Source organism: Bactrocera neohumeralis, chromosome 2, assembly GCF_024586455.1.
Source record: "Bactrocera neohumeralis isolate Rockhampton chromosome 2, APGP_CSIRO_Bneo_wtdbg2-racon-allhic-juicebox.fasta_v2, whole genome shotgun sequence".
Lineage (NCBI taxonomy): Eukaryota > Metazoa > Arthropoda > Insecta > Diptera > Tephritidae > Bactrocera > Bactrocera neohumeralis.
The window spans coordinates 52,743,845-52,757,013 of NC_065919.1; the positions used below are offsets into that span (position 1 = coordinate 52,743,845).

At 33.1% G+C, this 13,169-nt stretch overlaps 1 protein-coding gene and 1 pseudogene across 6 annotated transcripts in view; both read left to right on the forward strand.

The window, feature by feature from the left end:
• The window catches only part of LOC126760820 (uncharacterized), a 163,857-nt pseudogene that overhangs the window by 85,299 nt on the left and 65,389 nt on the right, over positions 1-13,169 (forward strand).
• LOC126751187 (sodium-coupled monocarboxylate transporter 1) overlaps positions 1-13,169 on the forward strand; it is a 153,144-nt gene that overhangs the window by 34,350 nt on the left and 105,625 nt on the right. For 3 of the 6 annotated variants that reach the window (XM_050461234.1, XM_050461232.1, XM_050461233.1), the window contains exon 2: positions 10,725-10,853. The exons of the other annotated variants lie outside the window; for them this stretch is intronic. The gene's annotated coding sequence lies outside the window, so the exon portion shown is untranslated. The remainder of the gene's footprint in view (positions 1-10,724; positions 10,854-13,169) is intronic. 6 annotated transcript variants of the gene reach the window in all.

Sequence of the window (13,169 nt, forward strand, 5' to 3'; positions counted from 1 at the left end):
ATGTGGTACTTGTGTATTATGTTTACCCTTAAGGTGCAGTCATACGTAGCAAGGTGATGAGATGCTTACGGAAATTATTGTGTATGCATAATCTATATTTTTCGTATGGAAGTGGTTCAATATAAGGCGGGTGCCGAATAGGTAAGGTCTTCAAACTTTTTAGTGTTCTGAAATGAATCCTAACCCAGATTTTCAAATGGAAACTTTTCATAACACACGTATAAATAATGACAACGTCAGATCTTTTACTTCTTCTTCTTCGGCACTACAACCGTGGGTCTGCGGAACTGAGGCCAAAACACAAAACTTGGGCATTCTCCCTATCCTTTGCGGGATAGGCTATGCACTTGGTTCTATCATTGAATGCTTGGGGTCTTTGCTTTGATCTCGAAACGAACGAACATTTCCCTGGAGCATTATCTTCCGTGGGCTTAAATAAGTTCATGTCGCCGTAAAGCTCATTCAGTTCGTGGTTCCGTCTTCTTCGATATTCAACGCTCCCGCGGTCCAAAGATTTTGCGAAGAACGTTTCTCTCGAATGCTGAAGTGCTTTCTCACCTCGAGTTGTCATCGTCCATGTTTCGGCGTCTTATAACAGGACGGGAGTAATTAGAATCTCGTAGAGCGTAATTTTTACCCGTCGAGAGAGGGATATGTTTCTCAATCGCTTACCGATCCCCAAGAGTTATTCTGCGCTGGATTTCCATGCCTAGATTATTGGTGGAATTTAGACTGGTTCCGAGATATACAATGTCCTTCACTTTTTCAATTGTATAGCTGCCAACAGTGCGTAATCCCCAAGATGTGAGGAATATTTGTGTGTGTGGGGGCAGGACTCTACTATACCGAAATAGTGAACCAATTCCACGACGACAACTTAGAGACAATGACGAGGAGAAAAGTGGTACGCATCACGCAATGCTGTGGTTGTCACTTCCTCTGTCTCCGCAGGCAAAAGTGTAGAATTGAGCTACGAACTGCCACGGTTGACTTCTACTTCATACCTTGATAGTAATCTATGAGGCTACAAATAATGTTAGTGCACTGAGGGCCAGACCGACTTTGCTATAGAACAGAATAGTGGGGATGGTCTTTTACTCAGTTGGAATTTTAAATCGTGAAACTAAGAAATCATGAATGAATTGTGATGAATTCTGAAGATCGTATTCTCGTTATTCCAGCCAATAAGATCACTTACATACATATATGATGCAAGTTTTAATAGCCTTGTGTTCTTGAATACACCAGCAAACCTTCAAGAATGACCTTAAGAAGTGACTATAAATCTCCTTTAATTAAGGTTTGACGCTGGAAATTCATTATTTGCATCTTCTTTCATAAGCATTTGATACAAAATGTCTGAATCCGCCTTAATGCTCATATGTTGCTTATTGCAAATATTTGAAATGAGGAAGCAAATAAATGAGTAAATACCCTGTTGGAAATTGATTACTTATTGAAACTTAACAACAATAAAATATTTCAACTTCTTTTTCAGTCATCCATTTTGGTACTGTTGGTTGCATGCATGATCCTCTCAGCAAAAAAAAAAAAAAATTCTGCAAGGCTGATAGTTCACTAAACTTATAATTCTTGCTAATATGCAGAATTGGTTTGTTCTAACGACAGTTGGATCTGCATAACCTAGACGAACCCGAGTTCTTTTCGTCCTAAAACTGTCAACTCGGCAACATTCCTCAAAACTATTTTTAAAAATCCCCGCTACTTTCCCACCGGGTCTATTCCTGCCCATTCTTGTGCGTGATGTCACGTTCTATTCGATACGAAGGAATCGAAGTAATTTTCATTGCGCACCGAACAAACAAATATTATATCAGATGTCAGTTACCGCACTCCGTGCCACCGCATCTCGTGCACAGGTAACTACAACAATAACTAATAGACTATCAACATGCAGCGGAGCCGCAATGCAATCCAAACCAATCTGCACATTGTGAATACAGGCGAGCAAAGTGCTTACCGTAAGTTTCAAGCGCAGACACACGCAAACGCTCATAACCATACAGACTCCCACACATACACACACACAATATGAGCATGCAGATGAAATCAAGCGAATTTTGTGCGAACGGCTAGACCGTCTACTGGCCACTAGTCGTCGGTCGTCAGTTGGCGGCTGGCGGTTGAGTCAATACGGCGGCCTCCACTGTCATTGTGATCACGTGACCCAAGCGACGGACAGCAAACACATTGGCTTTTTAATACATTTTATGCATTTCTTGTTCGCTCCAGCGTCGCTCGCTGCCGTCCAGCAACGCACCGCCTGCGCTACCCGGGCCTCACTTGGCTATTTCTGCATTTATTGTGTGTGTGTGTGTGTGTGTGTGTGTGGCAGGGGCATGTTGCATGCGCACAAAATATATGCATATTAGTGGCATTACTTTGGTGCGTTGGGAGAGCATGAGCTTCGCAAAATTTTAATAGCTTTAGTTGAGCCTGCCAGCGCACACGCACATACACGGGCAGTGAAGTATGCTTGCGGTTGTGTGTGTGTTTCGTAATGACTTGCAATTATTTTCCCATTAGGAAATTTAAAATGAATTGACTTAAAAGCCAGCGCTGACGTTTATTTGTGGCACACGCTTTTTCGTGATTAAATCAATACGCAGAAATACTGTTGTTGTTATTGTTGATTTTGTTGGTGTAAATAACTGATTTGTGCTCAAGTGCGAAGTGTAAACAAATTTACAGTTAACCAACCTAGAGTTGTGAAAATTGAAAAGTTATAAATACATTTCGCATGGTCAGCGCCAACACATAAACGGACAAAGCTTCTAAGTAAACATCTGATATTTACTTGTCTACTTATATGCATACGTAGTAGTGTGTATTTGTGTGCCAAACTCATTAAATTTCGAGGCGGCGAAACCCTGGCTTAATCTCAGGTATTTGCGCCGGTAATGGGCTCAATAAATACGCATTGAATACAGGTGTTAAATAGGAAGAAGCTTCCTATTAACGGAGTGTATTTATAAAAATTAACTAATCGAGAGATTTTACGTTGTTGTGTAGACATATCTTTATATATAAAAATTACATGTGACGTTGTTTGTTCGCGATGGACTCCTAAACTACTTAACCGATTTTAGCAAAATTTAGCACACTGTGTCCAGTTCGAACCAACTTAGAACATAGGATAGTCAAAACAATTCATAAATAAGAAATACAGAGAAAGCTGTAATAAATGGACGCTCTATTAACCGGACAAATCTAATAGCTGGACGGAAATGCTGGTTCGTCAATGCCTGTTTATGGGAGATTTCACTGTATATATATCTAAACAGACCCACGTATTCACAATCCCCAAAAAAAATATCCTACAGTTGAACTTTCATAACTCAAACTTCTATAACTCGAAGTTCTCCACAACTTGAACTATGAATTAGCAATAGAATTGAAATTGCATACAAATTTCCTGCCATCACTTGATGTTGTTTTGTGGATTATGGTGATTCGAGTTAGGAAAGTTCAGCTGTAATTATAATTTTCAGTAAAATGCCAAACCTTAAGAGCCATTTTCTCAATGTTTGGTTAGCAGCCATTTGTCAGTTAAGTTCTGGTAAACTAACCAAGGTTCCTTCTTTCCGTAAAGAACCATTTTTTTTAATTGGAACTGACAGAAACAGAAGAAAACAGCCTTAAATTCGTTATTTTTCTCATTGAGATTTATTTGTATGAACATATTAAACCTCAAGTACAATTCCTTGGATTCTTATACCGACAAAAACGTTTTCGCCTTTATTCGTAAATAAAATTTTCACTGTATTGAATAGTTTATTATATGAATAATAGTATAAATTGTATACCACAGCAATGCGTGGTCGCATCCACTAGTAGAGATATAAATACACATATATAAACATGGGTGGGTGATCCATTTCGAAGTCCCCCTTTTTTTAAGAAATAAAAACAGAAACTTTAAATTTAATGGAGAATGTTTATTGTCATTCGAAACAACATTCTTTGGCATTGATTTCTTGAATATTATCTCTTTCAAATGTTGGCTACAGCTACGTTTCAGATGGTTCATCCGTTGAGTCTAATTTTTAATGACTCGTTCAAGCATTTTGACTTTAAATTAGCGAATTACACTCGTGATATTTCGTTCAAAGGCCTGAATCGAAGGAAGATTGTCCGCATAGTCTTTAGACTTGACATATCCCCACCGGATAACGGTGTGAAATCACACAATCGACCGGCCCAAAACGTGAAATTATCTGCTCACCGAAGTGAGCTTGAGAAGATTGATCGGCTTCAGTTCTTGCACAAGATGTATTTTGTAAGCTTTCACTTTAAGATCTTGACGTAAAATGCGCCAAGTCGTTCCCAACGACAACCCGAGTTGCTGCGAACGGCGCCGAATCATCTCTCCACGGTCTTCGTGAACACTCTCAGCTACTGCTGCTATATTTTCTTCACTGTGTGATGCGCGTGGTCTATTCGGTCGAATATTATGAATGCTGGCTCTCAAGATGGGTGATGGTGTTGCGAATAGTACGCTCAGTAGGCCAATTATGTTGCCCATAATTTGAGCGAAGCGCTCAAAACACATTCTTTACAGAACGTGAATTTTCGTAATAAAGTTGAACGATTTTGTAAACGTTGTCTTTCCATGATGAAATACCAAAGAATACTAAACCAAAAGTAACATGACAGCTTGACACGGTTAGCGTATGATCTGTAAAAAAAGGCTATTGTATCTTGACTTGAATCACCCGTTAAAACCGTATTGAAATTAATACCAATGTCTATGTGCAAGGACGAAAGAGAAACATCTTTCACAAAACTCTAAAAACAGTTATCTAGATATTTCCAAAAAACGAAAACTAATGAGAAAATTAAATTTTTAAGGCATTACAAACTGTTTTCGTAACTAGTTTTCTTAGAAAATATCTTCATAAACACAAAACATCCTCAAAACATACCAATAAATGTATGTATTAAAATGTATTTTGTGAATATATATTCTTATTTATAATATAGACAAAATAAATTTCTTGAACTCAATGGAATTTTTACCGTTATGTCAAAATTCAGCCAACCCAAATATGAGATATGGAATAACAACCTTCCTGTTTGATTACAAATATATTCCAAATGATAAGCTCGTTAATTAGCCGCTCTTCCTCAAAATCGCTGAGTTCAATTCGTATACAAGTACATATGTATATAGATATGTGTATGTATGTATGTATCTATGCATGTAGGTTTGTCGTTGCACTTAATTTGAAAACAATTAAATCAACAGGTACACACTGGTATGCAATTTGTAAATGACCTCAAGTACGCGGTTGCTCAGCAATAGCGTTCCACGAATTACTGTCCATCATGGCAGACGAAGTGCAACGACCGCTACACACACATATACACCCACACGCTGACCGCAGTGGATCAACAAACGTCACACAGACAAAATGCTTTGTCATAGGACATAGCACAGTTCGACACGTGACCCAACCGAGCTTATCAAGTTTAATGCCTTGCAAGGACAGAGACTTCTACACGCAGATAACCGCGATCGTTTAACGGTTTGTTAGCAAGCGTTTGCAGTATCAATGGCAGCAAATGTCCGCAAATTGAAGTGATTGAAAGGCGTTTATCGCTTGCAACATGGCATAAGCCGAACCCGCATACAAAGATATACGAGAAATTTCTGGTTTTTATGAATTAATGTCTATATGACAAATTACGCAGTCTATGATTCATATGATTTTCTGTAATCTTTATTTATAAAAAGTACGTGTCTCGTTGTTTGTCCGCTATGGACTCCTAAACTACTGAACCGATTTTAGTAAAATTTAGCACATTGTGTCCAGTTGCAACCAACTTAGAAGATAAGATTGTAAAAACAATTCATTAATAAAAAACACAGTGAAAGCTCTATTAAATGGACGCTCTATTAGGCGGACATCTCTATTAACTGGACAGAAGGCTGGTAACCAGACATTGAGAAATCAGCCTTAAATTCGTTATTTTGCCAAATAAATTTATTTATATGAACATATTCAAAATTAAACCTCAAGTACAATCCCTTGGATTCTTATACCGACAAAAACGTTTTCGCCTTTATTCGTTAATAAAATTTTCACTGTATTGAATAATTTATTATATGGATAATAGTGTAAAATGTATACCACAGCAACGCGTGGCCGGATCCCCTAGTACATAGTTATATATATTGTATATAATTTTAAGTGCGCTCCAAACATTCTAGAGACTGTGACGAAGTCTTCAGCTAGTTCGCTTATCAATGTAATTGCTGCTTTTGTAAAATATTTACAACACATGTTTCAGATAAATAAGCACAACATTTGTCCATAATAATATTACTTGCCTTTAATATGGCCGCACGAAGTCATTACATTAAATAAAATTGTATAGTTCCATACACTGGCGTGTCTAAAATCGTTAAGAAGGGATGAGGAATGTTCTTGCCTTCATGACATGTCTTTTATGAGAAACGTTGAATAGAAAATCTGGATCTCTTCGAAACTATTATGCTAAATTATGTTATTGATATCATCTGATCAAATGTAACCATGACAAATAAAAAGCTAAGCTTTTTCGTATTTCACTACAAATATTAACTAACGCCTTCAAAATAGTATAATGCTTCAATACAAACATGTTTAAGTTTAATTCAATTTTCAATATACTTGCCTCGGCAGTAATGGCCTTCGGTTGCTTCAGCGGTTTTTTCCGTTTCGGCTCATTTTTGAAGCGCTAAACGCTAAATTGTTGGACAGTTTCGACGGTGGATCCATAAATCCACGTCTCGTCACCAGCAATGATATGTTTCATAAAGAGTCCTCAGCTATGTTTTCAAGCATCTCTTTTGTCTCCTCAATTCCATGTGTCGTCTTAGCAATAGATTCAGTCATTTTGATGCAAGTGTAGAAATTGACACGCTTCCTACCCAAAACATTAACCAAAATGTCTAGAGTCGATTCATACATAAAAGATGTTGTTATTATCTGCTGTCTCTCTGATTCGAATAAGACGATTTACAAGCACTGTTTCTTCAACTTGTTAATAGAGGTGGATGGAGGCAAGTTTTCGATGACCTCATGACCTTTACTCACTGTTTTGTGCTGCCCAAAACTTGTGTTCGAGATACTATAATAACCTTGGAATCACTGATAATTTTATGCCTTAATTTTGGGAAACACTCAATCAGAACTCGGGTTTGTTGAGTAGGATCATCGGTAAATGGAATGTTAAATATGGAGTATCCAAATCATGACATGCAGATCTCGTTACAGTTAGCCGATAATGAATGTTAATCCACATGAAATACTGAAATTTTCATGCTTCAAGCTCTGTTAGCCCTAACGGAAACACTTGTAAATATATGAGTTCGCTAGTTAGCTTAGTAAAATATATTCCAAGAAGTAGACGAAGCATTGAAACAAAAGCGAATGAACCGTTTTATAAACCTGTAATTCTGCATTGTGCAGATATTAAGCATTTCAGGAGGAGATTATATCATTATTCAAAGTTGAGTTAGAATAGGTCAATGCTGTGGTTGTACCTCCAGTTGTTGTGGCTATTCAAAACGTTTACCAAAAAGTTTTGAGAATTGTTACTAACTTACTAACTTTTCAGTTCTGTGTCGGATAGAAATTCAAGCTCTTTATGGTTACCTATCCCAGGGTTATGGTGTGAAAAGCTATATAGTAATATTAGCTGCGATTTAGTCTCGCAAAGTCGTTCAAATGTATGTATTAATATTTATTCCTATTTATTCTAACCCAATTATCTTAAAGGAGATACGAAGAACAGCATAGACACCATTTTCGAGTGAGTCTAGTAAGTAAACTTATTTATCTTTTTCCACATAGACTAACCTAAAATTAACCCAAAAGTTTAGGTTTAGGTTTCAAGAAAAAACATCAACTTCGGTTGCACCTTACAAATAAAAAGATTCCTTATAAAAATTAGATTTTCACCAATCAGTTTGTAGGGAGCTATTTCCTATAGTGATCCGATCTGAACAATTTCGGAGACTACACTATGCCTTAGAAAATATTCCATACCAAATTTCTTGAAGATACCTCATCAAATGAAACAGCTTTCCATACAAGCACTTCATTCCAATCGACCATGTTTAAGATAAGAAAACAGAAAAGAGGGCTTCTCTCAGAAATTATAAGTAAAAAGAGCAAACTTTTTTTTAGTTTTGAAGCACAAACATTTTAAGGTCAAACATTCCGACGAACTAAACTTAACTTGGAACCTAAAAATATGACTCAGCGAAATGCAGCAGATTATAAATAAAAATAATGCTTTAACTCTTGTTTATAAGTTAAAAATATATGTTTGAATATTTTGTTACGGTAAAAAAACGCTCGCAAATTTATGGGCGTCTGCAACTCTTGCTTTTCTCTTAATTACAACAACGGTTTTGCAGATATTTTTGCTTTGCTTGCGCACTACTGGCGATAATTTAGTCAGCAACCAAACCATTAATGACCACACAGTGCGCTTACATAAAAATAAAATAAGGGAGTCGCTCGTCACTTACGCTTGCAACTCGCAGTTGAGCCCCCAATCACGCTGCACGCACAAGCGTCTTCTGTCTTCTGATAAAAATAGCAAGCAAACCCTGGCTTTGAAGCCAAGGGCAACAGCAAATTTGCGCTATTTTCGCACAGTTGTGTGTGTGTATGTGTATCTGAGTGTGCGTAATTGTCAATAAAGAGTATCTAAAAATAGTTCAAGCATATCTACATGCCATAATTAATGGTGATAATTGGTTAGCACCATTTGGTTATTCCCAGCGTGACCGCAGTGCCGCTGTTAATTATAAACAAATTGTGCATATGTATATGTTAATAATCGATAAGTGGCATATTTTGAAAAAAAAAGTTTGAAAAATAGTTTTTTTTTGTTTTTGGATTTTTTTCTTTAATTTTTTTATTTATTGTTTTTATAATCTAGCAACATGTTGCTACAGAGTATAATAGTTTTGTTCATCTAACGTTTGTACGTATCACCTAAAACTAATCGATATATAGGTTTTATATATATAAATGTTGCAGAGAAATGAGTCTGAAAAAAAGTATTAAGATAGGAGCTATTCAGAATGGAGTTTCATTCACGATTAAGTTCTTGTTTAATCAAATTAAAAGATTAGGTACTAGTAATTTTTCGACCGAAATTTTTCAAATATAACTTTTCTTAAGTAGTTGTTTGATTTGGAGAAATTATAGAAAATTTTGAAAATTATAGAAAATTTGTTTTCAATTTTTTTTTGGAAAAAAGTTTGATGACTTTGGCTTAACAAAAAATTGAGTTATACTAATTTCTAAATTTAAAATTCAAAACATTCCTTTTCAAAATATCTAAAAAATATTTTAAAAAAATTATAAAATTTAGAGATTTGAAAAACTTAAAAAAAATTTTAATTTTGAATCTTTTTTAGAATTTTACAAATTTTTTTAAACAAAAAATTTTAGTATCTAAACAAATAAAATTATTTTTCTAAATCTACAAACAGTAAATAAGCATTAATTTGAAACTAATTTTAAAAACATATCTGAAAATATTGAAATAGCAATTTCCGACCAAAAATAGAAACACTTCTCTTAAAAATATTGTTCAGAATCTTTTTAGGAATTTTAAAATTTGAGGAAATTCGTGGTAAACTTGGAAAATATTTAAAGAAATTTTGAATTTTTTTAGAAAAAATGTTTTTAAAATACTTTTAAATTTTGCTTTTGAAAAATAAAACAATTTGAATATATACATATATAAACAGTTAATTTGTTGTTTTTTTTTTGTTTTAGTTTTTTTAGAACATATTTAAGGAAATTTAAATTTTTTTCTTTTTAATATTTTTTTTCAATGTCTTACAAATTTTTTTTGTAACTCTTAAAGCTTCAAAAAAATTAAACAAATTTTTAAATACTATTTAATTTTTTTTTCTGAATTTTGTAATTAGAATAAGTAGAAAATTCGTGGTGTGCTTTAAAACTATTTAAAGAAATTTTGATTTTTTTATTTATTTTTTTTGAAATCTAAACTAATTAATTTGTTTTTTTTCCAAATACCAAAATAATGAAAATATTTAAAGAAATTTTTGAAAATTTCTTTTTAAAATATTTATTATATTATTTTGTTCAATATTTTATACAATTTTAAGATTTTTTTGGGACTTTTTAATTTTGCAAAAATTTGTGGAATACTTTGAAAATTGTTAAAGAAATTTGGAAAAATTATTAATAAATTTTTAAAGAAAGTTTTTTAATATTATATATATTTTTTTAAATTTCTTATAAAAAAAATAGTTTTTTTTTCCAAAAATACCAAAGTAAATAAGCAGTAATTCGTATTTTTAAAAATTTAGAACTATTTCTTTTGTAAAATTTATTTTAGAACTTTTCTTCAATATCTTTAGAAATGTTTGGAATTTTGCTGCGAAAAAAAGCAAATTAATTTTTTTTTTCAAATCAAAACAAATTAATTTTTTTTCAAATAGCAAAATAGTAAATAAGCATTATTTTAATTAAGCATATATTTAAAGAAAATTCTAAATATTTCTTTTAAATATAATTTGCTTCAAAATTTTTTTTTGAAATTTTCCTTAAAATTTTTTAAATATTTTTTGACATATTTTGGAAATTTTAATTTGAAAAAAAAAACAATTAATATCTAAAAAATTAATTTATTTTCTCAAAATGTCTGTTTCTTTTAATTTACAGAATTGACCAAAAGTGAGGTTATAATGCCACTGACAATATCACATTTACATACATAAGTACATATATGAAAAATCACAAAACTGAAATATACGGAAGTAATAAACCTTCGGAACGGATTTTTATATTGCGGTAAGAACTAATTTAACCAGACTAAAAATATATCAAAAATCTTTACAAAAATGTTCGATGAAACCATATAAATGTTATATATAACTCCATAAATTTGCCTACCTCAACCATTAATTTCTTCTATTGTCCTACTTTCTACTGTAACTAATACATTCGAATTTATAGATTTGTCACGAAAAATATCAAATCACTGTATTGAAGACACGCGAAGCCATCATGCAAATTCTCCGAACTGTGCCAAAATGAATTGGCTGACAAATGTTTCAAATATGCTAGACAAATGTGAGCTTATTTATGAAAGCAGTATGAACATACTTGTAGATATCTATATCACTCACGTGTGGATATGTGTATATATATTATATAAAGGTGCAACAAAAACAATGCTGTTTGAACTTTTGAACTCTTCGACATTTTGCGTTGAATGTTTTCATGAGAAATTTTCTAGCAATAAGACTGGTATTTTATTGCGAGAATTCTAGATATGCTGCTGCGCGTATTACGGCGACCCGGCATAGAACATTGCAATTTGCTCGTCTGATATTTGCGTGTTCTATTTTTGATTTCTATTTTTTTATATTGAAAATATGAAATAGAGTGGGTGAAACTGCGATTAGAGACTTTTATGTATGATGTATGTGTTTTCACATGTTGTGCATCGATTTGGACTAGTTTGCAACTGGATACTTTTTCGTGCTCTGTTCATTATAAACAACTGGATACCTGAGCGAATGTAAATTAGCTCAGTTAGTGTGTCTATAAGCAACAGTTCCCAACTAGTTTGATCTAACAAAAAGGTATCTCAATTAGCAAATGCAATCGAAAATTAGCGCTTTAGATTGTCGGCAGCGAAGTATGGCATTTAGCCGAACAAACCTTTGAATTTTTGCACTATAATTTAAAAAACCAAACTTGTGTCAAAAAATTTTAGAAAAAAATAAAAATATGGTGACAAAATAATTGAAAATATTTTAAGCTATCTCAAATTGTTTTAGGAAAAAATTTATATTTAGTCTCTTTATAATTTTTTTTTTTTATTTATTTCATAATTTAGAATTTATTTATATGTTTTGTAACAAAAAAGCAAGTTCAAAATACCAAAAGAACACTTTCTCGCTATATATGCCCTTGTCAATATGTCGTACTCATATATACATATGTATGTATACCTAGTCGTAGATATGTACACTTTATTTACTCTAAAAACTCTCCAACATGCAATCGACTGCAATTGAATGAAATGGAATGGAATGACAGCGTTTGCTTTTAGTTGCTTTATTCTCTTAAATATTTTTTTCCCCTACATTCAGTTTAATACGAAAATTTGATTTGGAATTGATTTCATTTCACTTTGAGTGGGTGAGTGAGTGCATTTGCTGTCAATTCGGCTTCTGCTGCCATTTTAGTGCTACTTTCAGTCGATTTCTATGATTACCTAAGATCGTAATACATATACATATATAAAAAAAAAATCGAAATAACAAAATTGTGGCACAGTTGAATGACATATTGAAAGTAGAATGCTGAAATTGATTTGGTAATAAGGACATCGAACTTTTGCACTTTAGTGCTTAGAAGGAAGTGGTGTGTTTCGCTAATGTACTTAGGGTGTGAACACAGTGCTGCAGCGATTGAGGCAGAGTGGTTACAAAGCTACCTTTGTGTTTATGCAATATTTTTGAATATTAAAGGCAACTTTTTAAATATGCCACAAAAATTTTCCATAAAATGGAATAAAATGGTTGGAAAAAACTTTTTTCATTTGATGAGATATACTCCCGAATTTTGGCATGGACTATTTTCTAAAGCAATAGCTATTGAGTAAAAGGAATATCTAATATTCCCAGAATTTATATCACTTCATGCTAATTGGGAGATAATTATTTAAATTATTTTCCAAAAAAATTTACTAAATTTGATATCCTGCATAACAACTGAACCTCACTCACGCTGCACTATGTACATATCTTTAGGTCGCGAAGTTAAGACTACTGCTAAGTGTTACATTAATAAGTCGTTATTTATGACTATTGAGCGATTAGAGATATAAAAAAAGGTAATATCATGTTTTTATAATGGAGAGCCTTAACCTCTAAAAGAACTCTTGAAAGGACCAATTCATAAATATCATATTTCTACATACATATATAAATTACTTGTCACATTGTTTGTCCGCGGTAGACTCCTCAATTATTGAACAGATTTTTATGAAATTTAGCACATTGTGCTCAGTTAGATCCAACTTAAAAGATAGGAGAGTTTATAACTCAATTACCTTTAAAGTTCAAATAATTCATAAGTCAGACACTTTTTGGG